Genomic DNA, 19,227 nt, shown 5'->3' on the forward strand with positions numbered 1-19,227 from the left:
GTATGAGACATATTCATTATTCCTCTTTTATCTTACCACAGACCTTCTTGACTCTTTTTCTTCTCAAAAATATCTTTATATGATAAGTGATTAGGAATGCATGCAGCATTCCACCATGTTTTCTATAGTGGAACTGACTTACTCCACCTCCTGTCTCTAGCTGCCTACTTCTTTACTACTTCTGCATCATCCTCAAATTGAACTCATTTTCCTTGGCTAATAGAACAAAAATATGGCTGGCTGATACAAAATGCCTTGGACACACATACATGCCTTGCATCTCAGCTTGGACTTGCAGTCCCAGATTCCTTCCCTGTGGTGGTAGCTGCTGGAAGGAATGTCTGCCTGGAGGGTGGTTTTTATGTGCCTTCATGTTTCAGGACATGAAAGAACTCTTCTGTCAGAAGCCATTCAGCATAGGACTCTTGCCTCACTCTTACTGCAGTGGCTGGGAGATGAATATGTATCTGTAAAGCTACATTGTTTCCCTCTCAGTCAAATGGGAGCACTAGTCTCTGCATCATATCACTGCTGCATGTTTGATATGATTAACTCTGTCTCTAACCAATTGCCAGATACACATGCTGTGATCAGTGAGACAGCTTCTCAGCCTGCCCAGAGGCCTTTGTTCAAGCTGTCCTACCCGATGCTAGCTCTTCTTCAAGAGCCCCTGCAAGGAACATTACATCTGAGGAGGCCGCAGTAGGAGAGTGACACACATTCCCACACCATCACAGCAGCCAGTGTCCTCCCCAGTGTCTTTGAAGAACTACAGGTGACCTAAATGATGAGAAGGTCTCTCTTTGGGGCCACATCTTCCACAGTTGTAAGCCAGAATAGCTCTGCTGACTGTGGAGGACCTATGCTAAGCGATATTGGCAACAGACCTGGTCCCAGGATTGTACTTGCAGAGAGTTTGATTTGGGCAGAGACCCAAAGGCAAGCCTGCCACTAGCTTGTAGGATTTCTGCTTTACAGTTATGACACTAAGTCAGAAATCTTAATGTGCCAATTTAACTGAGAGGGCCAGAATACATAATTGTTTCTAGGAGATGAGCAACACATCAGCTGCCAAGTAATAGTGTCCCCGGTGGACAAGTAAAATCTTAGCACTCTATTTCTTTCACAACATTTTTTTTCTAATCCTTAAGAAAAAACCAAATCTTTGACTGACTGCAGTTTTCATTTCAATTACCTTTGGCTACTGTTTTGACAGAATAGTTTTAATCAGATTTCTGTATTTAAAGAGACAATCTAGCTACAGCACAGAGCACAGGACACTGACTTTGACAAGTAATTCCCCTTTCACCATTGGAACCTTGCATTCAGTGCCCAGTTTAGGATGTAAGTGATTTTTTGTCTCATTTGAATCTCCCCTACTTGCTTAGCTGCATCACAGAATCTGTGGCATGTGTCACTGTCATTTCTTCTTTAAAGGTGCAACAATCAGCTTTATTCCTACTAGATAATTCTCATGACCCACTTCTCTAACACATTTGTTGTTACAAATACTCAAGTTCAGCAGAAATCAAATCCTCAGCTAATGAAAAATCAGTGTCCCTGTATGAAATTTAATAAAATATTCTGATTTATTCCACAGAGCATAAACATGAAGACTTGTATCAGTTATGGCCTCCAGGCCTCTCAGATGCCTAGGATCAAGACCTGGAAATAAGAACCAATTCAAACTCAAAGCCTTTAAACAAAGTAACCTTTCCCCTAAACTCAGAGCTTATTTACTTAAGGCCCACATTGTGGTGATCTTGGATCTGGCCACTCTACAAAATACCAGTGCATTTTCAGTGTTGAAATAGGTTAGGGAAAGACACATTAAATGAAGGGTAGAAATGTGTATAGGCAGTGTTCATTTCAGATATGTTTTGCTTCAAATTCACACATAACTGTCCTATGTGAGAATTGTGAGACTATTCATAACCAAAGTCAATGACTGAAGAGAGACTAAGACTGGACTAGCCAGTTTAAAAGATATAATAAAGCAAATTTAAACCTACGCCTCTCCTATTCACTCAACTATTGTGTAGAAGCATAGACCTTTGTTGAGCTTAACTCAGTATTTGACTTCCAGGTTGATTTAAATTTAATGTTAGGGCACAAGCAGAATGTTTACTGAAGAAGTCAGCATGATGTCCTTTTTCCATGAACGAGCTCTGAACAGTTACTGGGCACCATGATACTGAATTACTAAGTGATGTATTATTGCTGCGCCTACATACGTATCATAGCTTGCCTGAGTGGAGCTTACATGAAGTTCTAGGTTGTCTGAGAAATGAATTACTAAACCACTATAATTGTTCCTTGCAGGGTAACTAACATGGAGAGACCAAGAAAAGAAGTCTTTTCTTCCTACTGGAGTTTATTCTGATACCCACTGCAGTTCCCGAATTACCTGCTGTTTAACTTCCAGTCTGCAGAAAAACACGTTTTATTTTGCCATTGATATACTAAATAGAAAATACTGTGAATATTATGGTAGTTATATATATGGGGGTTTTTATTTGTATACAAGGTTTGGAAGATTTATCTTGTGAAGTTTTTTATTGTTTGTTACGGTTGAGTGCTGAATCTCTTTTAATCTTTCCTTATACAGCAATCCCCTCATCTTCATGATTATTACCCAATGCTCTTCTCTGAACTCCATCCAGTTTGTCTACATTTTTCAGGAAATAAGGTTCCTAAAGCTCTCAGTGCAATATTCCATGTTCAGTCTCACTGTACAGATAGGGTCTATTATATCCCTGCTCCATGAGAGGCATAAATATCTCTGCTTTATGTAGCTCAAGGTTGGAATGGTCTTTTAGCTGCCATGTTACTTTGCAAATACATCTGATAAATAAGATTTTTTTTTTAAATTTTCTGAGGACAAAAAGCCAAAGAAAACCTGCAATAAAATCCAATAGGCAACCACTCAACAAGCAAATGATAATTACCGTTCTGTTGTTAAAAGGTGGTTATCAGCATTATCTCCCACCATAAAAAAATATTCTGGTATGAGCTGATTTAACAAAATTAGATTATCCTAGCGTTAGTGATCTATTTTTTAAATACTTTGTAAATTATCTAAAAATTTCATAAAATACAGAAGCTCTCATAATTCTGAAATAATCAGAAGTAAATAACATGGATTAATAATTATTAAAAATCAATGATTCCAGTAAAACAATGAAAGCAACACGTGAATAATCCTGAGAATACAGTCACATAACCTCAGACACAACACCATTTGAGTATGCAAATAAGAGTGTCCCAAAGATTTTAATCATATCACTTGATTAAGGGATTAAAAGAACCCAGTGAAATAAATAAATAAATAAATAGATAGATAGATGAATAGATAGATAAATAAATCTGAAATTGATATTGTGACAGAACTCAAACTTCTCAGCTGGGATTTCAGACTAGTTTTAGTTGCTGTCTGGAAAACAACAATTTTATGTTTATTTTGAAGTCAAATGGTTTGTAACTACAAATATTTACTCCAGTTATTGAATTTAGTATCAAACGTTGGTACAATTATGCCTAGGATTACATTCTTCACCATGAAAAATCATTCCTTTAAATCTAATGCCTAAGTTGCCCATAACAGCAGCACAAAACTTACTTATATGCTTTATCCTCTGTAGAGGTAGTTCACACCATGTAAAACTAACACTTTGTCCCTGTCTCCACTGGCTTCCTAGGGAAAAGCAAAGAATTTTAGGTATTGCTGTCCATAGATGGAGGGTTAACTTATTGTTAGGGAGATGGAGTGGCTGACACACCAGAAGGCTGTGCTGCCATCCAAAGAGACCTGGACAGGCTGGAGAGTTGGTCAAGGAGAAATCTAATGAAATTCAACAAGGGCAAGTGTAGAGTCTTGCATCTGGGAAAGAATAACTCCATGTACCAGTACAGGCCGGGCAATGAACTGTTAGAGAGTAGTGTAGGGGAAAGGGATCTGAGGGTCCTGGTGGACAGCAGGATGAGCATGAGCCAGTAATGTGCCCTCATGACCAAGAAGGCCAATGGCATCCTGGGGTGTATTAGAAGGGCTGTGGTTAGCAGGTCGAGAGAGGTTCACCTCCCTCTCTATTCTGCCCTCGTGAGACTACATCTGGAATTCTGTGTGCAGTTCCAGGTCCCTTAGTTAAAGAAGGACAGAGAGCTGCTGGAGAGAGTTCAGTGCAGGGCCACAAAGATGATGGAGTGGAGCATCTCCCTTAGATGAAAGGCTGAGGGAGCTGGGGCTCTTCAGCTTGGAGGAGACTGAGGATTGACCTCATTAATGTTTACAAAAATGTAAAGGGTGGGTGTCAGGAAGATGGAGCCAGGCTGTTCTCAGTGATATCCAATGATAGGAAAAGGGACAATGGGTACAAGCTGGGACACAAGAGGTTCCAAAGAAATATAAAGAAGAATTTCTTCACTATGAGGGTGAGGGAGCACTGGAACAGGCTGCCCAGATGGGTTGTGGAGTCTCCTTCTCTGGAGAAATTCAAAGCCCACCTGGACAAGTTTCTGTTTGAACTACTCTAGGTGGTCCTGCTCTGTCAGGGGGGTTAGACAGGATGATCTTTCAAGGTCCCTTCCAACCCTTAAGATTCTATGATTCTGTGATATCAACTTTCCTTCCACAAGAAGTGTCCGGCAACATGAAGTCCTGCCCACTTGCTCATGAAATGCGCAAATTGTCTTCTGAACTAATCACATCCTCAGATGTCTGCATCTGTCTGCGTGCTCTGACTTCTTGTTTCCCAGTTCTTATGCCAAAATACCATCCCTCAGTGCAACCAGTGACATGAGCACAATGAGAACCCAAAGGCAGCTGCCAAGAGTCAGATTTGGGTTCCAGAGTCTGACGTGTAAAAATGTCTGTAGGAATTTCCCGTCTGATCACTGCTAGAATTAAAAACAAAACTACTTCTGGGAAAGAAGACTAAGATGTAGCAACAACTCTATACCATTTGTCTGCATCATTTATTGAAGAGGATGGATCTACTTTGTTCTGCTAGATTTTAAAAAGGAATAATTCCCCATGCCCTCCACCATCTACAACGCCTGCGTGGAAGAAACAGCAATAAAAATAAACAATGCTGAAGGACCAAAAAGACTTCTCTCATGCTGAGCACAGGTATCTGGGGCAGGAACACACTGATTTATATGTTGTATTTCTGCTTTGTGTCACACGGACTTTATGAGGAACTATAAAATGGAAGATAGAGTAATTAAGAAAGAAGTCATATAAGATCTGAGAAAGGGTTGCTGTTTCTGCTGCGTGGCATCTCTGCATATTCCACCAGAGTATACATTAATTCACTAAGGCTCCTACTCATTACATGGGTAATTCAGTAGTTATACCGAAAGAAGCATAATAGGCAAAAAAAAAAATAAAAGGCAAGAATAAAAAGACTGATGAGGACCAGTCACCAAAGAAAGAAACTTGATTTCTCCATTGTGGCATTTGATACAGTTAAAATGCAGTAAAGGGAAGAAAATAAAATGTTTTCCTGATGAATAAGCTAGTGAAAACTGTTCCTCACTAGATCACAAGGGAAAACAGACTTAGGTTTTTCTGGATCACAGGTAATTCCCTGGGATGCTATGGGGCTAATATGGCTTCTCTCTACTCCTTATTCAGAGCAACATTGTACAGTTACTATCTTTCCTTAAAAGACTTTTCACTCCTGTAATACAGACAGTGATGCAAAATGTAAGTCATGAAGTGCAGCAAATTTTAGAAGATAATTCAGATCAGCTCAAAGGACAGATTACATGTTACTGTTACCACTCACCTACTGCAGAGAAGGGGAAAGGTGAATAAAGGATTATGAGAAGAGAGTGCAGAATAGAATATTTTTCTGCTTAATCTCATATTTTATTTTAACAAAGTTCCTGTTATCTTGTTCTATCAGTAATGACCTATCTGTCTTTCAAGGGAGCCAATTAGTATCTGGTTTTGGGAAGCAGTGGAATTTATTGCCACATTTTGTACAAGATTAGCACTGATAAGAAATCTCTTTCTCAGGAAAAAAAAATCGTATTTAAGTTCATCATTGGTTAAAGTATAGATTCCAAGTTTTATATAAAAATTTATCATCAACCAAATATGTTCATAAAATATATGAAGACAGTAGTCATGTTCTTGTTTTTATTATTTGAAAAGATTCAATTTCATTAAGAGCTTCCCATAACTTATTAGAAAATAAATGAAGATATTCCAACAAAAAACAAGTTTTCCGTTTGAAAATTTAATACTTTTATAGCTGTGGGATTTTAAAAAAAAATCTAAATGGGGAATTTGTCAAAATTGGCAATTTAATATTTTCTATTGCTTTTTTTAAATAATTCCTTTTCTCTAGACATCCACTTAAATATTTTCCAAATAAATTTATATTTTTAATGCTTTGTCCATGAGAACCAACTTTAATGTAGAATTCACTTACATAAATACTTATGTTGAAAACAGAAAAACTCACTCACCTCCATTACTATTCACTGCAGTTGTAAACATAATTCAACAGTTTAGAAAGCAGCTGAACAATTTGTGGAGGAGAGAAGAAAACAGAAAAGTAGTTGTGAGATTCACCAAAAGATAGAAAAGTAATGCAATAGAAAGTTTTGTCCTTAAATGAAGGTAGAGGTCAAATTAAAAACCTGAACACCTTGAATTTGGGATGCGATTTTTGGCCTTTCTTTTCAAATACTTAGTCCTATGACAGAAAAATGATACCATGTTATTCCAATATACAATTGAAGTAAACAACAGAAAACGCATTACTTTAAAAACCTTTGTAGTTTCTTTTTGAGTTGTTTTGATAGATTTGGGGTGGGGGTTTTTTTGTCTTTGAAAGGAGGTATTGCTTTTCATAGTTTTATATGTATTAATGACATTACTTTTCCTTGTTGGTGTATCATTGTGACTATTTTAACTGCAAGATACATACAGCCACAGAATATAGCTCAGTGATTGACCCCCTGATGTATCACAGGTCCAGCACCATCTCCTGTATGTGTACCTCTCCCATGAGCCATTTATGAACCTATGTAATCTGCAGGTCACTTAATAAATTCCCCCAAGTCTGAAAATAGAGACAATGATTTAAAATTAAGGAATAGGGTATTTCACTGAAAAAGTTGTCCAAAGGGTTGCAGAAAACATGAGTTATCATATATCTCAATCAATACTTCTGGTCATTCTCCTGTTCATGTTTCCCATTGTCTCTGCTTCTGACCAGTACCATCTTTTGACATCATCTTGACCAGTGCAAATCTTTAGCCATACATAGTATCTGCCTCACAATATCAACTGCCTGGGTTGCTCTGTCTCCTAAGTTGTTCTTTGTTCAGTCCAGTCATGGGGAGCCTCTGTAAACTGTCACCTGTCAAGCAAATCAGAACAGCTATGGCAAACTGGAGGTTACATCAGAAGGGGACTGAGCTGGAATTCTGTCAGACTCTAAGAAGTAGGTGTGCACAGAGTATTTTACAGGGATATTTTCAAAAGATAAGGCCAGAAGAGGGAGCTGAGGGCAGAAAACTTCACAAACTAGAAATAAATAAAAAGACTACTATAAATACATTTAAGAGCTACATTTTTTGGTAACTCTTCCTGAATTTGCTTTGTTCTTAACATGAAATATCTGGTGGGTAAACTGACTCTACTTAAGAATGTTTGTGTCCCTGCAGCATCAAGACAGGTAGATTATGGTTCTGTAAACAAAGAGAAAGAAAGAAAAGGAAAATGAAGGACATCTAATTTTATTATAAATTCTGTTTCTTTTAACATTATCTTCTTTCCATATCTCTTGTTGATGTTCTCAAATCCATCTAAGTCTAAATTAGTTAAATTGTATGATTTCCTATATGTAAAGTTTTAAAATAATTTCCCACCGATAAATGATTTTTTTCCAGCTAGCAAAAGAAATTGAATATTCCAGTACGAGAAATTATATGAGTTATTTCCCATATATAGCTTTAGCCCTTTTCTGTGGTTTTGGGGTGCATATAAAAACATGCCTTCTAAGGAAATAAGATATTTGTGTTTTTCTCCAAGTCCCTTCCGACAATGAAGTGGCCCAATGTGAGATAAAGGAGTGTTTTGTTGTTCATGTCGTTCGTGTTTTCCTGAATGTTGAACTGTGCTGAAGTCAGTCAAATACTCATTGTAGGTCTAAGCAGCATTTCAATAACATAGTATATTTATTGTATTCCAAAAACTACCATTAAAGTATTTTGACTAGTATCATGATTTTAGAGTCTCATAATGAGGATGTTTAGTGTTCTACCATACACTGTCTTTAATACATTCCTTTTCATCCTCCTCACAAAATGTAACACATTGTCAGGATAGGAGGAGAAACATAAAATCAGAAGACAATGCTTCTAAGTTTTTAAAACATATTATATCAATGGGTGTAGAAGAATTCTGCATTCAGATTATAGATGCTGTTCCTAGTAAATTATAACTCATGATAAACTCATTGTTTTAGAGCAGATGGAGAAAACCGAGAATTTTCTCAAACAGTATAATTTCTTCTCATTTCTTCAGTGTTTTAAAGTTCTTTTGCTCTCTGAATACCATAAATATATTGTCTGACAGTTCTCATGCAAGTGTCAGAGGAAAATGCCATGATGAGCCTGGCGGATCTGTCATGGGAAACCAGCAAAAAGTTGTGCTTTTGGTGCCTTCTTGATCTTCATGCTGAAGTTAGCATGGTGTTCTCATCAATTTCTCACCTTCCTGGCTCAATGCAATAAATATTAAGTTTGAATCAAGCTTTCCCAAAAGTAAAATAACTGATTCTCTGTTTCTACCTACACAGTCATTTATATGTGAGCATACGTTCACATCAGTGATCAGATATCTAATGTGTTACTTCTTATTTGTACTCTCTTTGACAAGATGCAAAGTTGAAGTGAACACAGGGCAATGGAAAGGAGATACAAAGGAAAGTAGAAATGGGGAAAAAAATAGTATTAAGGGAAAATTCTGACCCAACACTCATTTATCTCTATCATCTGTAATGAGAAAAATGAGTGCATGTAGCTGGAAGCAAAAATTGTTGTAATTGCTGAAAGTAATACAGCTTATATGTTCCAGATAGACTCTATAATAAATGAGATACTTTTGTTTCTGGACATATTGGTAATATTTCCATGTCTGACTTCATCACGTAGAGGCCAGACTGTGACAGTTATGAGTATTTGGTAAGAAAATAAAGGGTATGATCAACTGAAAATAGTGTGACATTTTCTTCTTCAAACTGAATATATATCACAAAAAAAAAAAAAAAAGTATGATGAGCAAAGATTATATAAGAAAGCTTCTAGTTTTACAGTCTTTTTTAAACTCACAATACAAAATGAATTTTCTTATGTATACCTTAACATAATCTGCCCATGACTCAGTGTCAGAGAAGGGGCAACATCTGGCCCAGCACCAGCCTTAACGTATGATAGTACAACTTTAATTCCACGGAATTAATTTTTTTGTCTAATTTTAGATTTTCCTTTAAGAAATAAGAAAATAGTCTGTCTCTAGCAGGAGTATCAAAAGCTCAGACATATATTTGAGATGTGCATCTAAAACATTTTCTTCTGGTCATGTATCCAGACAATAAACAATTTTCCTGTTCTGTTTACTGTAAGAGAAATAATTTTCTAGTTTATTTTTTTGCCATTGATCTTCTCCAGTTTTATCTTCAAATAAAAACATTTTCTCTTCTTGTGTGCCACAAAGGCAAATATAAGGAAAACATCATACCTACTACAGAGATTGTATTTCAGAGATCATTTCTGTGGATGAGCAGCAGGATATAGGGGGGCTGATGTGCTCATTTGCTAAAGGAATCTTTTGTTTATCTGTGGTTACTGAGTATTTAAGTTCTGGATTCAAATAATTATTTTCCTTCTAATAAAGAATACCCAAAACAAACCATAAAAACAAATCATGCTTCAAAGCAGCACTGTTAGAGGAAGATAAAAATACACAAATACTAGAAAATGTGGGCAACCAGTCCAGTTTTTCTCTGAAATTTCTGATAGAAGACAAGAATATTAGGGCCCTGGTCTATGGATAGATAATTTGAGTTTTACTGAGCAAGGATAAAACCCAATCCTATTTCCATTGACTGTAGCATTTCTCCTGATCTTTCAAAGCATTAGGTGCATATAATATACCCTGTAATTCTGAGTCCTTATGACTCCTGTACTACATCCCAAAATAGAAGTATTACAGATTGCTAGTCAAAAGGAAAACAATTTTGATAAAGCATGAAACTCATAAGTTTTATATTAGAGCAAGTGTGCTTTTTTTCTTTGCTTGAGCTAGATGAAAATTTTCAGTAGAATTTACCAAAAAGATAGCTGGTTCATAACTAAGATAGGGAAAATGCAGGGACAATTGCAGTATTCAAAACCAGATACATATAGAAATCTATTTAAAAATATTAAAAGTGTAGATTCTAGACTCAAGCACTTCATTTCTTCAGTGGTTTTACCAGTGACATATAGATCATTAAAAAAAAACCAACTCCTTTCCCTTGCTAATCACCTCCTCACAGTATTTCTAAACAAGGCCTTTGGGTGGATTTTTTCCTGCTATAAGATTGGCCAAAAAAATTGTTATCTATACTGAAATGGTGGATTTTGTCATGGTCATATCTCTTCAGAATTTGCTCACCAGTGCAATAAATATGCCCTACATTTTTGTCTTAGATATGTGCAAATTTACACCTGTCTGCATTTGCAAACTTCAATTTGTCTGCTCAGAGTTGTTACGCTACTGAAAATGTGTATGAGTGCTTTTATTATGCTATGCAGCATCATATATATATATATATGTGCTCAGGCAGACTTGTACAGTAAAGAAGTGAAATGTACTTCCTGCACAATAACTGTACAAAATTTTCACACAAATAGAACATTTACTCCTCTTGAGTACAAAACCAGTTTCATTTGGGCAGGGACTGTGTCAGGATGAACAACAAGCAAAGGACAGTGATATTCTCAGGAACGATTAGTTAAAAAATCCAAGCTAAATCTTATAATAAGTTCTTAGTATAAAAGGTAAAAAATACTGAAAGAAAATTATTCAAATGGTGTCACAGAGAATGTTTATTATTCTCTAAATTACTCTCAAATGATTGCAACAATCCAAGTTGTTTCCAAAGGAATTGCATGTAGGCATAGCGTGGTTACCGCCCTGTAATTTCAGACAAATTTAAAGATCTACATCTCAAGTTCATTCTAAACTTTAATACATTCTAGTGTTCCAAAAAGCAATGATTAATCTGGCTTCAACTTGATGATCAAAAATATCACTAATTTAATTTGAAAAGATGAATTACTTTCTAACATTATACTTGCTTCTATTTTGTATGACTTACAGTCTGTAGGTCTCTAGTAACCAAGAATCAGCTATGCAGGTTGTATCATATATGCCAGAGATGTCTTCAGGGCAGAAATACATTGCCAAAGTTTTCATAAGGAGATTACGCATGGGGATTACACTGGCTTTCAAGAGGCATCTTTTCCACAAGGATGGTGAGCACAATAAAGATATGTTGAACTCTGAGGACTTTATATTCTCCTCTTGTAAATCACACTGAACTTTTCTGCAACATGCCAGTTTTACATAGTCAGAAATCCAAACATTTATCATATTTAAGAAGAGATAATTATCCTCCTGACACAAGTTAAGGTCTTCTAGGAAAAATGTTTTTCCCACTCATTTCTTTGTGAAAGTACTATTGCTATTGAAATTTAGTTTTTTTGAAGTTAAAAAGAAAACAAAAACCCTATGTCATGATTTGGCCCAGCTAGCAAAGAAGCACCACAACAGTGTCTCGCTCGGTGCCCCCCATTCACTCCTGTCCTCATTAGGGTGGCAAAGGGTCCAGCAAAATGGAAGGAAAAAGATAACCAAGGATGTTGTGGCTTAAGAAAAGCGAAGGGAGGGCTTGCTGCCAATTACAGTTCCAGGCAAAACAGACTCCAGTATTCAACCCCTGATGCAGGGTGTTTAAAGAAATGCAAACAAATCTCAGCTTCACTAGTCTTCTCTGTAGAATGCAGAGGAGTCTCTGCTCCAGCACATCTCCTTCTCTCTTCCCTCACTGACCTTGGAGTCTGCATGGTTGTTTCTCTCTCGTCCCACTCCTTGCACCACCACCAGTCAGAAAAGAAGGGACAGAAGAAAGAAGAAATAGGAAGAATCCTCCTATTACAGCTTCCTCTTAAAAAGTGATCATGGAGGCATCTAATTGGCTCAGCCCCAGAAGTGGGTCTGGCTCAGAGCTGGGGAGACTTTCAAGCAACTTCTTACAGGAGCTGTCTTTACAGCCACTTTCAGCTTACTAGAAACAGCTGTCATGTCAAACCATGTCACTTAGTAATCCTCTTCTAAATTCTCCCCTCTTCTTTCCTCTTGAAAGAAATAAGAGTGAGAATAAGACATAGCAGAAGTACTAGTCTCTCTATATCTAACCTGTTATTATTCAGAATATAATAGAGTTTTGTCTAGCTGAAGTTGTTCATGTAGAGAGGAAAATTGTGTTAGTAATTCCAGGATGATTAAAAACATAAAAGGTTTCTGGTGTAAACATTTCAAGCACAGAGAAAAACCAAGATATAATTTGCAAAACTGAAAAAAATGGCTTCTGATATTTTCAGCATGAATACCATGTAACGTATACATTTGAATGCAATACTACTTGTCCAGACATCCAAAATTAGAGTTATATAATTATTATTAGAGCTGTGACTGCTGACTTCCAGGTAGAATGTAATGTTTTCAGCTTTCTTTTTTGCAAAAGCAGTGAAGATAGGAAGGAAAATGCAGTGTGGAAAAGGACAGAAACAACATGCAGGACTCAATTACTCTTGGTTCTAAGAACCTTCTCTGAACCATCTCATATTAGTACATGCTGTGCTCTTCAAATATTGAGAGACCTATATACGCAATATAGGGTAGTAAAGCAAAGAACTTTAAACAACAGCCAAGCCCTAAGCTGGAAGTACTATACTACTTTGTCTAACTTCCCAAAAGAATTTTTTTTTGATGGAATGGGAGAAAAAGAGTGTATCTGTAAGGAGCTAAAGACCCTGCAAGACTACGGAAACCAACAAACTCTTGAGAGATGAAAAGAAAAAAATCTTTATAATTATGTGGGAATGTGAAATAATAAATAAAACACTAATAGTAAAAAGTGTTGGGGTTTTCTAAGGCAAAAGCAATAAAAAAATAATTTACCTTTCAGTTAAAATATTTTCTTTGTGAATTCTTCTTCATCTAAATGGCAATAACATTAAGAGGAAGTAGGATTTTTCTTTTCCCCTGAAGCAATGTTTTAGAGAAATTGCCTCCAGAGTCTGTCATGGGACCTGATCCCATTGTCATCACTCTGTCATCACTACCATTATAATAACAGTCACAATTGTTTCATCTTTCTTGAGATACTGGTTGGTTTTTGTGACACACTTGCATGTACATGCAAAGCTTTCAGCCAAGGGGACTCAAATTTGCTAAAGTTAATGGGAACTTTGAAAGAAGAAAAAACACAACATTTAGACTATTATCTGCCAAAAAAGATGAGTAACTTATCTTATAATAATATTCCCAGATAAAGCCTCTTTTACAACAATGGCTAGGACCAAATGTTTGTCTTTTCATCTCAAGTACAAAAGAAAGCACCCAGCTGTGGTAATTTATGAGAAAACAAGTGAAAAGCACTAGCCCATTGGTAATTTTATGAACATATTTCAAATACTCTCGGCTGGAGCTGCAGATGTCCATCATATTCCAGCCACAGACAACTCTATTTATCTTTGTGTGGAACTGCACACAGTATTCCCTCACCATACTGAATGGACATTGTGGACAGATGGTACATCCTTCAACCCTTCACAAAACAAAATTTGTGAAAGCCCCAAAAGTCTGATGTAATGAAGAAAGAGATTGACCTGAAAGACTGGGAGTGCCAAGGGGACACATTAACAGCCGGAAACCTTTTACTATACTTACAGTCTTCTGTAATGACATATTGTAAAAATTGTGCTGGGCATCCAAAATCACATATAAACATGGTAAGGAACAACTTGATACCTTACATGCTTCATGCTTCTGAATGCCATGTTTCCATGCTGTGTTAAATATGGTATGTTGCCATATTGTATTAAAGAGCAGAAGAGGAATGCGGAAATGTATTATGAAAATTAGAAAGGATTTTACATTTGCACTGTCATTTTCCTCTTTTAAGCAGTAAGGCTACATTTAATTTGAAATACACTACATTTAAGGTGATATGATGGTGTGTGATACAATCATCTGTAAAATACAATTCACTCTTGTATCCAGAGCTGTATTTTGTGATTGAATGAGAAAAGGCTGAACTTCAAATCAGCTTATTCAAATCAAGTTACCTACTAGGTTTCTGATCAATAAGAGATAGAAATATTTTGTGCCTTTTAGTCTGAGTCTGATGCCATAAAAACAGGCACAAATAAATTGCTCTTTAATCTCTAAGATTTTGTAAAACTAGATGTAATTGTTTCCATTTTTTATATTCAAGATAGACTAAATTGTCACTTAGCAGGTTTGTGGCTTTCTGTTCTAAAATAATGTAGCAGTTTTTCCTGGGCCAGGTTTTTGGTAGCTTCAGGCTACAGTGATGGCTTCTTTAAACAAAGAGCTACTAGAAACTTCCCCTGTTGCTGATAGGGCCAGTGCCAGTTGGCTCTAAGATGAATCACTCCTGAACAAGGCCAAGCCAGCTGGTGACTGAGGTGACACCTCTGTGATTAATGTATTTAAGAAGGGGAAGGAGTTGCTGCACAGTTGCTAAACTGCAGAAGGGAGTGAGAATGTGAGAACAATATCTCTGCAGATACCAAGTTCAGTGAAGAAGGAGAGGGGAGAGGTGCCTAAGCACTGGAAGAGACATTCCCCTGTGACTTGTGGTGTAGCCCACAATGAGGCGGCTGTCCCCCTGCAGTATGCTGGACTTGATGGTCTCTGTACTGAGATCAACTTCAAACTGATATTTATTCAGGATTAGAATTGCTGCAACTGAAGATGACAAACAGATGTTAGTCATGTAATGTAAACCTTGAGTTTGGCATCCACCTTGTAGTTAGGCTGCAGCATTTTATCAAAGGATAACTTTCCTGTAGCATCTGAGATATTTGGAATTGAGTGCATGTGAGGTATCTACTCTGTGGAGCATAATATTCCTCAGAAGCAAGAAAAAAAAATCTTGTAAAATTTTACATACCTGATGGCATAGATGAGAATATATAGTTGATGATACTGTAGGCACCATACAAGACTAACATGTGAACTTGTAGTTTGCTTTGAAGTTTTCACTAGGTATTATTCTGAACTGCTCTAGACTCTTGAAAACTAATCAGAAGAGTAAAAAGTTACAAGACACTAATGGAGCTGGATTCCATTACCGCAATTTTAAATTTCATGATTCTAAAAGCAAGTTAGTATCTTTAAAGCAGAATTGAAAACGTCACAAAATGGAAAGGGGAGACTTGAGACCTCAAACACAGATCTCTGCCATTGCAGAAAGTCCACAGTCATGCTTTCCAAGATCCAAATTCACTAGCTTCAAGTTCCTGCAAAAAAGTTCAAAATCTACAGTCATTTTCTAACATAGGAAAATATCACTTGGATTCAAAGGCATGTTCAACCACAATCCAATGTACTAGGTCTCTGCAATAGCAAGGCATTTTTTAAATAAAACTCCGAGATGATCATTGAATTCAAAGCATGTCCCATACAGTATACAGAAGTATAATCATAATTCTTCTTTCTAAATGTATTTTCTATTTTAATATCTTTTTTCCTTTTGCTGTAGTCATGACTGTATGAAGCTGGAACACCAAAAGTTCCACTTAAATATAGGAAAAAAATATTTCACTGTGACGGTGAGGGAGCCCTGGCACAGGCTGCTCAGAGGGCTTGTGGAAGCTCTTCCTTGGAGGTCTTCAAGACCCGCCTAGACATGTTCCTATGTGACCTAACCTAGGTGAACGTCTGAAGGGAAGTTGGACTAGATGATCTCTAAAGATCCCTTCCAACTTCTACCATTCTATGATTCTATGAACTTATCATGTAAACATCATACATCTGAGAAAACTTAGTGTGCGTAGGAAAATAGGTTTCCTTTATCTATTTCCTGCCTTCACATGTAGCCTCTCTTCTGTGTTTCCCAGGAGAAGAAAGTACAACTAACAAAGCTGAAAGTCAAAATGATGCTCCAGAGTCAAAAAAGCCTTGTTGCTCCACAGAGGTGAACAGAAGTTCTGAAATATTAAACTCTTACAAGAAGATATCTGTAGTTTCATGACAGAAATTGGATTGGATTTACTTAATCCAGTGCATATATTTAGGTATAAAAAAGAAAAAGTGAGACACTTCTTATTGTCAAGGTTTTTACACTTTAGAAATTTAAAAGTCATATTCAACCTTTCAGGTAAAGTTAATTCTCAACTAATATGTAACGACTTGGTCTTCTATAACATTAATTTCAATAGTGGCTTTGTTTCCCTGATATTTACCCTAAACGTGAAGAGTCATCATGTAATTTCTTAACTTTAATTTGGTCAAACTGAGCTGAATAAATCTTTTCACAGTCATTTTACTAAATTCTTTTAAATTTCTCCAATAAAAATTTCACAGTGCTCTAGATGAAGTTTTACCAGTCTCCTAGAATGATTATTCCCACTTCTGACCCTAAAAGTGTTTCACTTACCTCATGTTTGAATTCCATGAGTCTTTTTTGAAGTTGTTTTGTACTGGTGGTTCACAGCTGTTATATGATCAGTCAGAGGAGTAGGTCTCTTTTCTCCTCCTTTATTTCTAGCCAATTAATTTCTATTTCAGAATAGAAGTGCTCCCACTATGAGATTTTTACACTTTGAGACATTAATTTTCTAACCCTTCAGTTGGAAAGCACTTTTCACCCCTCTTGTACAATGTTCTCACCCTGCTAGACACTGTCAAGGACTTCCAGATCAAAAAGCTGTAGGCAGGTGTATTGATTCATATCCTGAATTTACTAATGAACGTTTGAAATAAGGACAATCCCAGAAACGACTTCTGAGGGATGTTATTCCTGATAATTGGCTTTTGCCATAACCTATGATAAGCTACTTAGACAATTTCTCGTACAACTCCTAATTCTTTTATTAATCCCTGTAATTTTCACCTTAAATAATAATTTCATACAGAATGTTATAGCAAAAGTATTTCTTAAATAGAGACAGATGAGGCCCACCAAATTAATTCCATCTAAGAAATTAGTCATTTTGGCAGGAAAGATATAAGATTAGCAGACACAATTCACCTCTGATGATCGGTATTGTACTTTCTTCCATCTTAACCCTTCCCAGTTAGATCTGTCCTTGATTTTTTTTTCAAAATGTGTTCTACATCTTTGCAGAGCATTGGAGTCAACCTAATAGAATCATTGCTGCTTAGATCACTTTTTTTCCCCTTTTCAGTATTATTTTTAATTTTTTCCAATCATTAGGTACTATGTCCCAAATAATACAGATTCATTCAAATTTTGTGCACTGCAATACTTCATACATTTAAAAGAAAGAAGGTAGAAACCTAACAACTTTTTTAAGCTTGTATTTTGATAACTTCTGAAAGGCATATTTACAGAACAGCGATTGATCCTAAATTCTACATGATATTGCAAGGAGCTTGGTCTAAGATCTAACTTGTATTCTGTTATTTGAAACATGACATCTCAAGTTAAAGTTAGTTAGTCCATGCTGTCACTATATTAATCGTGGAAGGATATAAGGCTAAGGTACCACTGGTAGAAGTCTTACAATGAGCTTCAGTCATTTCTTTTTAGATAATATTTTCTGTGTTAAAGTCAAATTATTTTTCTACTGGAACTTTAGGTTGACTTAAAGATCAGAATTAGAAAAAAATCCCACCAAAAAAATTACATTTCCAAAAAGGTAGATTGTAAGGATTTTTTTCCCCACAATGCAAAATATTTATTCAAGGAATGTTTGGGTTTGAATCAAACATTCTTTTATAGAAATAATAATACATACAATAAAACTAATTTTTCAGTATATCAGTGGCTTGGGATTTTTCACAATTTTTTTATTTTGTTTTTATTGTAGACTCGTTGATTAGCCCAGAAAAAAATAAGGAAATTTTGAAGAAAATATATTCTGAAGTTTAAGCAGTTGAAAGAAGTTAAATTAGAAAAACCTGTATATTTTTAGCACAAATCCCCCCCTGAGAAGATCTATATGTAATGCTGGAGGGGTTTGCTTCATTGCAGAATTTATCTTTCTGATACAAAGGAATAATTTACTTAATTATCATTGCTAGATACATTAAAATTGGTAGATACATTAAAATTTGTTTTCAGTCCCCCATATTTGCTGTAGCAAAACAGAATCTTGCAAGGAGACAGAGGCAGTGCTTTATTCCTCTTTACAATTAGTCATCATTCACAGCAAATTCTGGAAGACACCAAATATGTAATATACTGGTTAATTGTGGCTCAGTGGGGACATATAGCTAACTATATCAACTAAAACATTAACTTCACATTAAATGACCATCTATATTGCATTAAAAATGTGTACATTTCCATGTCACAGAACAAGCAATGAAGAAATTGCACATATTGAATTTTGAAGGAGACTGTGGTATTTTGTTAAATGTGATGCCAACCAACAACATGCCATTTGTAAAAAACTCTATATGGCTTTATTTCCATCTGGGAGTCATGACACAGCTCAAAACCATAATCCACATGACTAAATTGACTCTTTTCAGGCAGTCTGTTACATCACAGCTGTCTCCTGATCTGGGGTCCTGTCTTACAGTGACCACAAAATGTATCTATTTTAAATACATTTTATAATTGTGGCAAAGCCTTGAATTTATATCTCTTTCACTCTAAAAGGCATAATTGATTATTTTTTTTACAACACCAGGTTTTCAATGTATTCTCCCAAATATGTTTGGGGATTTGGTTTTTTTTTATTGTTTAGTTGGTTTTAATCTGAAATATGTTTCTGCCATATACTTATGATCATTCTGGTCACTTCTCTATTTTGCACTACAGAGGTATCAAAAGTTCTTTCATTACAATGAAAGGAATGAAATATAACACTGACATAAGTACTACACCACATACTGTAAATTCTGGTCTATCTGTGGATGTCTATATTGTTTATAAA

Source organism: Colius striatus, chromosome 1 (assembly GCF_028858725.1).
Source record: "Colius striatus isolate bColStr4 chromosome 1, bColStr4.1.hap1, whole genome shotgun sequence".
Taxonomy (NCBI): domain Eukaryota; kingdom Metazoa; phylum Chordata; class Aves; order Coliiformes; family Coliidae; genus Colius; species Colius striatus.